Genomic DNA, 13,208 nt, shown 5'->3' on the forward strand with positions numbered 1-13,208 from the left:
AATCTCCGAGAAACCTGATGATCATCTCCACCAGCCCCATGTAAATGGCCAGAAATGTCTATGGGATACCTGATGATCATCTCCACCAGCCCCATGTAAATGGCCAGAAATCTCTAAGAGATACGTGATGATCATCTCCACCAGCCCCATGTAAATGGCCAGAAATCTCCGAGAAACCTGAGGATCATCTCCACCAGCCCCATGTAAATGGCCAGAAATCTCTAAGAGATACGTGATGATCATCTCCACCAGCCCCATGTAAATGGCCAGAAATCTCAGAGAAACCTGAGGATCATCTCCACCAGCCCCATGTAAATGGCCAGAAATGTCTATCGGATACCTGATGATCATCTCCACCAGCCCCATGTAAATGGCCAGAAATGTCTATGGGATAACTGATGATCATCTCCACCAGCCCCATGTAAATGGCCAGAAATCTCAGAGAAACCTGATGATCATCTCCACCAGCCCCATGTAAATGGCCAGAAATCTCCACAATCACCCAGTTAATTCTTAGTGTCGCAGAAGAGGGGGATGAAGATGCAGAATGCTGTGAGAGTGAGCAGACATGGAGAACACGTGCTCTCCTCCTCTCTCCCGTTTCCTAATCTCTCTCTTCTCTCTTTCTTCCCTTTGTTTCTTGATTTCTATTTTTCTCTCTTGTCCTCGCTCTTACTCTGCTGCTTTCTTGACCCTTTTCTCTCTTTTGCGCCTCTTTCTTATTCTCTCCTGCCTTCTCTCCTCTTTCCCGGTCTCTTCTGTCTTCTTCTCTCTCGTCTTGTCTCTTTTGCTCCCTCTCTTACCTGTCCTGATTATTTCTTTCTTGTTCTTTTTGTCTCCTTTCTATTTCTTATTCTTTCTCTCCCCTGCTTCCCTGTCCTCTCTTTCTCATCTCTCTCTTCTGTGTTCATATTCTCTCCCTCGCTCAAAACACCTGCTCCCTATACTGACATTTTGTCCAATATCTCTCTCCTCCTTTTCTCTCACACGCTTTCTTGCTCTCCCTCTCTCTCTCCTCCTTTCTTGTCCTCTTTCTCTCTCTCCTGCTTTCTTCTTCTCCTCTTTCTTTTCCCCTCCCTTGCTCTCTCATGGTCTTGTCATCTCCCCACCTGTCTTGTGCTTTCTTGTTCTCTCTCTCCTCTTCCTTGCTCTCTCTTCCTCTCTCCCGTTTTCTTGTCCTCTCTCCTGCTTTCTCCTCTTTCTTTTCCTTTCGCTCTCTCTTGCTGTCTCCTGGTCTCTTGTCATCTCCCCACCTATCTCGTGCTCTCTTGTTCTCTTTCTCCTCTCTTCCTTTCCTCTCTCTCTCTTCTCTCTTGCTTTCTTGTCCTCTCTCCTGCTTTCTTCTTCTCTTTCGTTTCCTCTCCTTTGTTCTCTCTCTCTCTCTCTCTCGCTCTCTCCTGGTTTCTTGTCCTTTCTCCTGCTTTCTTCTTCTCTTTCTTTTCCTCTCTCTTGCTCTCGTCATCTCTCCACCTGTCTCGCGCTCTCTTGTTCTCTTTCTCCTCGTCTCCTTTGCTCTCTCTTCTCTCTTGCGCTCTCCTGTTTTCTTGTCCTCTCTCCTGCTTTCTTCTCTTTCTTTTCCACTCCCTTGCTCTCTCTCTTGCTCTCTCCTGGTTTCTTGTCCTCTCTCCTGCTTTCCTTTTCTCTTTTTTTTCATCTCCTCCTTTGCTCTCATCTCTCTTGCTCTCTCCTGTTTTCTTGTCCTCTCTCCTGCTTTCTTCTCTTTCTTTTCCACTCCCTTGCTCTCTCTCGCTCTCTCCTGGTTTTTTTGTCCTCTCTCCTGCTTTCCTTTTCTCTTTTTTTTCATCTCCTCCTTTGCTCTCATCTCTCTTGCTCTCTCCTGTTTTCTTGTCCTCTCTCCTGCTTTCTTCTCTTTCTTTTCCTCTCCCTTGCTCTCTCTCGCTCTCTCCTGTTTTCTTGTCCTCTCTCCTGCTTTCCATTTCTCTTTCTTTTCCTCTCCTCCTTTGCTCTCTCATCTGTTGCTCTCTCCTGGTTTCTTGTCCTCTCTCCTGCTTTCTCCTTTTTCTTTTCCTCTCCCTTGCTCTCTATCGCTCTCTCCTTGTTTCTTGTCCTCTCTCCTGCTTTCCTTTTCTCTTTCTTTTCCTCTCCTCCTTTGTTCTTTTATCTCTCTTGCTCTCTCCTGTTTTCTTGTCCTCGCTCCTGCTTTCTTCTCTTTCTTTTCCTCTACCTTGCTCTCTCTCTCCTGGTTTCTTGTCCTCTCTCCTGCTTTCCTTTTCTCTTTCTTTTCCTCTCCTCCTTTGCTCTCTCCTATCTCTTGCTCTCTCCTGTTTTCTTGTCCTCGCTCGTGCTTTCTTTTTCTCTTTCTTTTCCTCTCCCTTGCTCTCTCATCTCTCTTGCTCTCTCCTGTTTTCTTGTCCTCACTCGTGCTTTCTTCTTCTCTTTCTTTTCCTCTCCCTTGCTCTCTCATCTCTCTTGCTCTCTCCTGGTCTTGTCATCTCTCCACCTGTCTCATGCTCTCTTATTCTCTCTTTCTCCTCCTTTGCTCTCTCTGATCTGGTGTGATGTTCTGCATCAGCTGCCAGGCAGGAGGCTCCTCCACCTCATCAGTATAATGGGTTGGAAGCGTCCACACCGAGGGTCCCGGGAAGACCAGGCCAATAACAATGATGGAAAGACCTCAGACATCTCCACTGTTTACTAAATTACTTATTGACTTCTCACCGTCATCACTTCACCCGAGAGTTCAGCCAAAGTCTACACAGCCGAGGGGGCAGAACCAACATTATCCATCCATCTAATGGTTTGATATACAATTCTGTCTCATCGCTTCATCACTTTGTAACTCCAAATAATGGCAATAAAAGCGAATAATATCCGGACCCCGATGTTCTTACCTTTATGTCTGACGCTCCGGTGATGTCATAAGTGAAGATAATTCTTGACTTTTCTCAGGTTCCTTGTATCCTAAAGACCAAAGAAGACACAGAGCTTTAGATGGTGGAGAAGACGCGGCGTCACATCGCACCACTGTCCATGGTTCTGTAGAGATCAGTACCAGAACCGAAGCCCTCACAGATCCATTATGTCACAGGGACCCCCCAGCATTAGTCACTTTCTGTATATAGAGTTTTTTATCCAATCTGATAACTGGGAAGAAATACACTAATAATGACCTGCTTTGTAATCCACCCAAAGATGATCTGTCCTGTATTCCCCAGAGGATGATCTGCCCTGAATCCCCTGGAGGATGATCTGCCCTGAATCCCCTGGAGGATGATCGGCCCTGAACTCCCTGGAGGATGATCTGCCCTGAACTCCCTGGAGGATGATCTGCCCTGAATGGCCTAGAGGATGATCTCTCATGAAATCCCTGGAGGATGATCTGCCCTGAATGGCCTAGAGGATGATCTGCCCTGAAATCCCTGGAAGATATCTTTCCTGAATAAACAGAGGACGATCTGTCCTGAACTTCCTGAAGGATGATCTGTCCTGAATCAAAAGTTTTGAATACATTTTTAAAAATCATTAAATTGTTTTTAATGAAAACCATCTCACCAAAAGTCTCAGTAAGATAAAGACCCCTGATGAGCATCCAACAGGACGGACCTGAAGATAAACTGGGAAAATAATTCATAAATAAAAAAAAATCTTATATTTAGGTGGAGAAGGTGCTGTGCCAAAAATTGGTGCCAAACTGTACATTGGAGGCATGTCAGCAGGGATTACACAGTACCTGGGGCTTATGTATCCTACAGCTGGCCCATATGGCTGCTATATGTCCTGAGATAGTGGAAGCCCACCTTAGGTTGTCACACTCAAGGGAATCACAACCATAATAAAGAGAACACCCAACACTAAACTCATGGCACCTTTCTCTCCTTAAAACCAGACCTTGCTGTCCTTGCGTGGTGGTATAAACTGAATCGATGATGGGTGCTATGATGTCCTGATGTGGTTCTCAACTATTTCCATGCCTGATGCAATGTCAGGAGTGATATTAGGGTGACATGAGAACATGAGCCCTAACATGGTATACTATTTTTTCATATACCTACTTGTCACCTCACTTAGGCTGCCGTCACACTAGCAGTATTTGGTCAGTATTTTACATCAGTATTTGTAAGCCAAAACCAGGACTGGAACAATTAGAGGAAAAAGTATAATAGAAACATATGCACCACTTCTGCATTTATCACCCACTCCTGGTTTTGGCTTGCAAATACTGATGTAAAATACTGACCAAATACTGCTAGCGTGACGGCAGACTTAAAGTGAACAAAGCCTATAACTTCTCAGCATGAACAGAACACAGCCTATCAGTTGTCACTATGCTGACAGCTGAGCAACCCACATTAGGAAAGGATACCGCAATGGGCACTAGCCTTAGCCCCTGAACCCATGGCAGTTCCAGCCAAGTTATAGCCTAAAGTAACATACTTTTACACTGCATTTGGTTCATGAAAACAACAGACTATTAATTAATTCCAGATTCAGATTTACTCAAGGATTATTATTGCATAATTGTTGGAACCAGGCGATTAGGGGCCAATTAATAGAATTTAACTGCACAGCTATACAAGAGTCCTAAGGACTAACTAGTGGAGTTATGCCATTCAGATGGCTGATTGTGGCTGCCGGTCTATGGCGCTGCCCTGCCCAACAGCAATGGGACAGACCGGTCACCAAGAACAGCTTCAGGGGGCAATAAGACACCGGGGTCTGGAGCCAAACAGCCTCATTACTATTCACATTTTCAGTTTTGTGCATTTTGCGGTCGGATTCTCGGAACATCTGGCCGCAATTCTCCATTTATTAGAAAATAAACTTATATGTGAGAATCCGGCATTAATTGGAAGGAGCAGATCCCGTCTGCTACATTAATGTGCACAGGGCCTGGGCGGCAGACGGTCCCCGGACCGGGCCTGGCAGGTGAACGCAATCCAATTATATACCATGTTTACCAATTAAGTTTACACGTCGCGCAGACAGCACAAACGGGCAGAAAAATTATTTCCTAAATCATTTCTGGCACAGACGGCACCAAGTGCAATAAACAATTATTAATAAGGAGAAGAGAGCTTTCTCTATTTCAACGACGTTAACCCCTAATTTCCCACAAAGCGGCCACATCGCCGCAGATAAAACTCTCGGAAAATCCAATAATTAAATCCGAGCACCTGCTCCAATACAACAAATAGGAACCACTTATCTGGGGAATTGGAGCCTTACAGAGATACAAATTCATTTATTTCCAACTTGTAAAAAAAAACAAAAAAAACAAGAAAATCCCTTGAAACGTCCGCCGCCGCTGGTGCTTTGAGAGGTGTTCATTTCATACGGCCAGAGTGTTAGTCCTCTGCACTGTCACGCCGGAGCAAAAAGGATCAGTGTTCTGTGAACACGTGGGCAACGCAACGCAGAAACTGCAGCCAACATAGCTGGGACGGACATCGCCACTGATAAACTGCGGAGGGAGGGAAGTCAAGGCTAGAAGACAAGGTCTGCTACCAAATGCAATGCAATTGGATCCAGAGCGGAGGATCCTACAACCCCCTGGGATCCAGAGCGGAGGATCCTACAATCCCGTGAGATCCAGAGCGGAGGATCCTACAACCCCCTGGGATCCAGAGCGGAGGATCCTACAACCCCGTGAGATCCAGAGCAGAGGATCCTACAATCACCTGGGATCCAGAGCAGAGGATCCTACAATCCCCTGGGATCCAGTGCAGAGGATCCTACAATCCCCTGGGATCCAGTGCGGAGGATCCTACAATTTCCTGGGATCCAGAGCGGAAGATCCTACAACCACTTGGGATCCAGAGTGGAGGATCCTACAACCACAAAACAGAATTCATTGTCTTTCCCCCATCTCACGCGACCCCTCCAGCAAACCTATCCATTACAGTGCATGGCTGCCCACTCTCCCCAGTCCCACAAGCTCGCTGCCTCGGGGTAATCCTTGACGCTGATCTCTCCTTCAAACCGCATATCCAAGTCCTTTCCACTTCCTGCCGCCTTCAACTCAAAAATATTTCACGGATCCGTACATTCCTCAACGAAGAATCTACAAAAACCCTAGTCCATGCCCTCATCATCTCCCGCCTTGACTACTGGAACCTGCTCTATGGCCTCCCTTCTAACACTCTCGCACCCCTCCAATCTATTCTAAACTCTGCTGCCCGACTAATCCACCTGCCCCCCGCTATTCCCCGGCCTCTCCCCTCTGTCAATCCCTTCACTGGCTCCCCATTACACTGAGACTCCAGTACAAAACCCTAACCATGACATACAAAGCCATCCACAACCTGTCTCCTCCATACATCTGTGACCTCGTCTCCCGGTACTTTCCTGCACGCAACCTCCGATCCTCACAAGATCTCCTTCTCTACTCCCCTCTTATCTCCTCTTCCCACAATCGCATACAACACATCAGACTCTCACCTACCATCGAAACCTTCAAAAAGAGCCTGAAGACCCACCTCTTCCGACAAGCCTACACCTGCAGTAACCACCGATCGACCAAACCGCTGCACGACCAGCTCTATCCTCACCTACTGTATTCTCACCCATCCCTTGTAGATTGTGAGCCCTCGCGGGCAGGGTCCTCTCTCCTCCTGTACCAGTCGTGACTTGTATTGTTTAAGATTATTGTACTTTTTTTTATGCATACCCCTCCTCACATGTAAAGCGCCATGGAATAAATGGCGCTATAATAATAAATAATAATAATAATAATAATAATCCAGAGGGGAAGATCCTACAACCCCCTGGGATCCAGAGCAGAGGATCCTACAACCCCCTGGGATCCAGAGCGGAGAATCCTACAACCCCCTGGGATCCAGAGTGGAGGATCCTACAACCCCCTGGGATCCAGAGCGGAGGATCCTACAATCCCCTGGGATCCAGGGCGGAGGATCCTACAACCACCTGGGATCCAGAGCGGAGGATCCTACAACCACCTGGGATCCAGAGCGGAGGATCCTACAACCACCTGGGATCCAGAGTGGAGGATCCTACAATCTCCTAGGATCCAGGGCGGAGGATCCTACAATCTCCTGGGATCCAGAGCGGAGGATCCTACAATCTCCTGGGATCCAGAGCGGAGTATCCTACAATCTCCTGGGATCCAGAGCGGAGGATCCTACAATCTCCTGGGATCCAGAGCGGAGGATCCTACAATCTCCTGGGATCCAGAGCTGAGGATCCAGCCTCTTCTATCTCCTGTAAGAAATGTTACATAACCTTACAAATATCTGCAACATTATAACACAGTGCAGCACAGCGCCCCCTGCCTGCGAGCAGCGCCATCGCACCTACGTCTGGCCCAGATCATCTGTCACTTAAAAGGTTAAAGCCACATCTGGATGTGAGAGGGAAATCCGAGCATTTGCTCCGTGCACAGATAGTGTGCGCCCCAGGTAACCCTAAACCCATGTAGCCTGTGTGTAAAGAGCTTAAGTGGCTCAATAACTGCACAGCTCATTAACTCTTACATGAATGTACACAGCCGCCCCACTGGGGGGATCTGCTCTAAGCATGGACCCCTGACATGGAGGGTAACCTGCGGATAGGAAGCTGCCACCAAAATAGAGCGCGGTATTAACGAGCCACAATGCCACAGGTTCATCATTCATTGATCTCCTCTGGGCATCTTTTTATTGAGAAAAAAATAAAACGAGAGTCAATGAGAAATCAAATAATAATGATTAACTATAAAAGTGTAAAAATATTAATAAATATGAACAACAATAAAATAATTATTATATATTGACAACATTAATAGTAATAATGCAATGATGCAGTAATTACAATATTGTAAAATAGTAATCTAAAAAGAATAATATTAATTTTGTCAAAAAATAATAATTGAAAAAAATAATAACTCAAAATAATAATACAGTAATATTCATAGTTATGGCAAATAATAAAAATTATAAACTAAAAAGAAATAATACACATTAATAATTTAAAAATGGCAACAAAAAAACTTTTGTAAAACAAAAGTAATAATCTAAAACGTAATAATATAGTAATAAATCGATTAATCATTTTTATTTTTATTTATTTATTTTAATAATTTTTCTCAGTTAGAATTTATATATTTTTTATATAAAGGGTTAATCTTTTCTCGATGAAGTCACCTTTGATTCACAGTTTGCAATCAAATAAAGAAATAAAGAAAAGTCTATACAAAATAATAATAAGAAGAACAATAACAATAATAATAAAGTAGTCATCCATGCAGATTAGTATATACATTTTTCTTAAAAAAAATTTTTTTTTTTTTAAATTTTGCTAATTTGCGATTTAAAATAAAATTCCTCTATTCTGGCATGATTGTGTCCCAAGATGTGGGATGATCACATATTCTGGATTATCAGATTACAATGATTGGCTGGAGATGAACCATGTGTTCTGCAGTGTGGCCCCTCCCACTATAGGGCTCAGTTTGGCCCCCTGTACCCGGGGGTCTTGAACTTTTTTCCCTTCCACCTCCTATCCCCATGTTCTGGGCCCTTCTCTCTTAGGGCGGCACCGGCTGCTCCTCTATAGTTTGTACCATGGAGGCGAAATCCCACAGACGTCAGTAAAGCTGAGGCCGGCTGCTCAGGCCGTGATTCCTGCATCATTCATGGGATTGGGATTTTTGCAGCATATTATCTGCCATGCAACGTTCAGTTCTGCTCCTGCAGATGGAGCAGACTTTATCTCCTCCCCCGACCCAGAGAGCGGTAGTGACTGACGCCTGGATCACGGGGACACGAGCACACGGGGCATGAGGACACATGGACACAAGGGCAAGGGGACATGAGGACAAAAGGGCACGGGGACACGAGCACACGGGGGCATGAGGACACATGGACACAAGGGCAAGGGGACACAAGCACAAAAGGGCACGGGGACACAAGCACACGGGGGCATGAGGACACAAGGACACATGAGGACAAAAGGGCACGGGGACACGAGCACTCAGGGGCATAAGGACACAAGGGCAAGGGGACATGAGGACAAAAGGGCACAGGGACACGAGCACACGGGGGCATGAGGACACAAGGACACAAGGGCAAGGGGACATGAGGACAAAAAGGCACGGGGACACGAGCACACGGGGGCATGAGGACACATGGACACAAGGGCAAGGGGACAAGAGGACAAAAAGGCACGGGGACACGAGCACACGGGGGCATGAGGACACATGGACACAAGGGCAAGGGGACATGAGGACAAAAGGGCACGGGGACACAAGCACACGGGGGCATGAGGACACATGGACACAAGGGCAAGGGGACACGAGCACAAAAGGGCACGGGGACACAAGCACACGGGGGCATGAGGACACATGGACACAAGGGCAAGGGGACATGAGGACAAAAGGGCACGGGGACACGAGCACACGGGGGCATGAGGATACATGGACACAAGGGCAAGGGGACATGAGAACAAAAGGGCACGGGAACACGAGCACACGGGGGCATGAGGACACATGGACACAAGGGCAAGGGGACATGAGGACAAAAGGGCACGGGGACACGAGCACACGGGGGCATGAGGACACAAGGGCAAGGGGGCATGAGGACAAAAGGGCACGGGGACACGAGCACACGGGGGCATGAGGACACAAGGACACATGAGGACAAAAGGGCACGGGGACACGAGCACTCAGGGGCATAAGGACACAAGGGCAAGGGGACATGAGGACAAAAGGGCACAGGGACACGAGCACACGGGGGCATGAGGACACAAGGACACAAGGGCAAGGGGACATGAGGACAAAAAGGCACGGGGACACGAGCACACGGGGGCATGAGGACACATGGACACAAGGGCAAGGGGACATGGGGACATGAGGACAAAAGGGCACGGGGACACGAGCAAACGGGGGCATGAGGACACATGGACACAAGGGCAAGGGGACATGAGGACAAAAGGGCACGGGGACACGAGCACACGGGGGCATGAGGACACATGGACACAAGGGCAAGGGGACATGAGGACAAAAGGGCACGGGGACACGAACACATGGGGGCATGAGGACACAAGGGCAAGTGGACATGAGGACAAAAGGGCACGGGGACACGCGCACACAGGGGCATGAGGACACAAGGGCAAGGGGACATGAGGACAAAAGGGCACGGGGACACGAGCACACAGGGGCATAAAGACACATGGACACAAGGGCAAGGGGACATGAGGACAAAAGGGCACGGGGACACGAGCACACAGGGGCATTAAGGACACATGGACACAAGGGCAAGGGGACATGAGGACAAAAGGGCACGGGGACACGAGCACACGGGGGCATGAGGACACAAGGGCAAGGTGACATGAGGACAAAAGGGCACGGGGACACGAGCACACAGGGGCATGAGGACACAAGGGCCAGGGGACATGAGGACAAAAGGGCACGAGGACACGAGCACACAGGGGCATGAGGACACAAGGGCCAGGGGACATGAGGACAAAAGGGCATGGGGACACGAGCACACGGGGACATCTGATCCCGGCACTCACTGAAGGCTGCTGACAATCTTTGCCGGACGCCTCCTGAGGACAGATAAGGAGGACAGTTCTGTAAATGCCCATCAAGATGTCAATCACATCACACACCTTCCAAGAAACCCCTCCAGCCCTGGCAGCAAGTCTTCATAGGAGCCCTGTGACCCCGCTGCATGATGTGCAATACCGCCGAAGGGGAGAAGACGCTGGAAATCAGAGGACAAGAGGAATATGACACATCATAGATTCGCAGCTGTCCAGGGCACAACTAATGCCGTCATACAATGCTTATATATATTTACAGTACAGACCAAAAGTTTGGACACACCCTCTCATTTAAAGATTTTTCTGTATTTTCACAACTATGAAAATTGTACATTCACACTGAAGGCATCAAAACTATGAATTAACACATGTGGAATTATATACTTAACAAAAAAGTGTGACACAACTGAAATTACTTCTTATATTCTAGGTTCTTCAAAGTAGCCACATTTTGCTTTGATTACTGCTTTGCACACTCTTGGCATTCTCTTGATGAGCTTCAAGAAGTAGTCACCGGGAATGGTCTTCCAACAATCTTGAAGGAGTTCCCAGAGATGCTTAGCACTTGTTGACCCTTTTGCCTTCACTCTGCGGTCCAGCTCTCCCCAAACCATCCCGATTGGGTTCAGGTCTGGTGACTGTGGAGGCCAGGTCATCTGGCGTAGCACCCCATCACACTCCTTCTTGGTCACATAGCCCTTACACAGCCTGGAGGTGTGTTTGGGGTCATTGTCCTGTTGAAAAATAAATGATGTTCCAACTAAACGCAAACCGGATGGAATAGCATGCCGCTGCAAGATGCTGTGGTAGCCATGCTGGTTCAGAATGCCTTCAATTTTGAATAAATCCCCAACAGTGTCACCAGCAAAGCCCCCCCCACACCATCACACCTCCTCCTCCATGCTTCACGGTGGGAACCAGGCATGTAGAGTCCATCCGTTCACCTTTTCTGCGTCGCACAAAGACACGGTGGTTGGAACCAAAGATGTCAAATTTGGACTCATCAGACCAAAGCACAGATTTCCACTGGTCTAATGTCCATTCCTTGTGTTCTTTAGCCCAAACAAGTCTCTTCTGCTTGTTGCCTGTCCTTAGCAGTGGTTTCCTAGCAGCTATTTTACCATGAAGGCCTGCTGCACAAAGTCTCCTCTTAACAGTTGTTGTAGAGATGTGTCTGCTGCTAGAACTCTGTGTGGCATTGACCTGGTCTCTAATCTGAGCTGCTGTTAACCTGCGATTTCTGAGGCTGGTGACTCGGATAAACTTACTCTCAGAAGCAGAGGTGACTCTTGGTCTTCCTTTCCTGGGGTGGTCCTCATGTGAGCCAGTTTCTTTGTAGCGCTTGATGGTTTTTGCCACTGCACTAGGGGACACTTTCAAAGTTTTCCCAATTTTTCGGACTGACTGACCTTCATTTCTTAAAGTAATGATGGCCACTCGTTTTTCTTTACTTAGCTTCTTTTTTCTTGCCATAATACAAATTCTAACAGTCTATTCAGTAGGACTATCAGCTGTGTATCCAACAGACTTCTGCTCAACACAACTGATGGTCCCAACCCCATTTATAAGGCAAGAAATCCCACTTATTAAACCTGAGAGGGCACACCTGTGAAGTGAAAACCATTCCCAGTGACTACCTCTTGAAGCTCATCAAGAGAATGCCAAGAGTGTGCAAAGCCGTCATCAAAGCAAAAGGTGGCTACTTTGAAGAACCTGGAATATAACACATAATTTCAGTTGTTTCACCCAGTGTCAGACCATCAGAGGAGGAGACCTCCACGGAGGAGACCACCGAGCCCGCACAGACACATGCAGAGCAGAGATAGGGATGAGATAAAGACCCTGCTCAATGCACTGTGCAGCATACTAATGTGACTGGATGGAACCAAGCACTTCTATAAAACAGTCAGAAATCCAGTTTGTCCCACACAGCTATACTCATTACAAGGTATATACACACAAAATACACAGAAGAATGTCTTCACTTACAATCAGCAGCTGGAATATCCAGGGTCTCAACGCCTCAACTTTTGGATCTAAAACAAAGGATCCTGATTTTATACAAAGACTGAAAAATATAGACATTCAGATCCTCCTGGAAACATGGACCAGAGCCAAAAACAAATCCCTGGTGCCTATTGGATACAAGGAATTCTCGGTCCATTCCCAGAAAAATAAAAACACCAAACAGGGCCGGGGCTCAGGAGGAGTATTGATCTGGTATAAAGAGGAGCTCCACCCGTACATCAAACTGGTGAAGAAAGGAGGCAGCCACATGTGGATCAGAATCAGCAGCTCCATCCTCACCTGCCAGTCTGATGTCCACCTCTGTGCCACCTATATACCACCGCCAGAGTCCCCCTACTTCAATCCAGACTGCTTCGAGATCTTACAAAGAGAAGCCGCCCATTATCAGGCCCTGGGCAAAGTTCTCATCTTTGGAAACCTCAATGCAAGAACAGGGAGAGAGAGAGACTTCCTGACCACGGATGGAAACATCTACATACTTGGAGCAGAGAATGACGACCAAGACCCTGTACACACTGAGAGAAACAGCTATGACAGTACAGTCAACAAAAGTGGCAGAAAGCTCCTGAACGTATGTAGAAGTTTAGGACTTCATATCCTTAATGGACGAAGCAAGGGTGACTCCTTAGGAAGGTATACACTAAACTCCCATGTAGGGAGGAGTGTAGTAGACTACGCCA

The 13,208-nt window shown here is 47.2% G+C and overlaps 1 protein-coding gene across 3 annotated transcripts in view; it reads right to left on the reverse strand.

Moving 5' to 3' along the window:
• CNTFR (ciliary neurotrophic factor receptor) overlaps nt 1-13,208 on the reverse strand; it is a 487,615-nt gene that overhangs the window by 364,101 nt on the left and 110,306 nt on the right. For all 3 annotated transcript variants that reach the window (XM_077281315.1, XM_077281313.1, XM_077281310.1), the window contains exon 2: nt 2,853-2,922. The gene's annotated coding sequence lies outside the window, so the exon portion shown is untranslated. The remainder of the gene's footprint in view (nt 1-2,852; nt 2,923-13,208) is intronic.

The sequence above is a fragment of the Ranitomeya variabilis genome, chromosome 1 (assembly GCF_051348905.1).
Source record: "Ranitomeya variabilis isolate aRanVar5 chromosome 1, aRanVar5.hap1, whole genome shotgun sequence".
NCBI classification, from domain to species: domain Eukaryota; kingdom Metazoa; phylum Chordata; class Amphibia; order Anura; family Dendrobatidae; genus Ranitomeya; species Ranitomeya variabilis.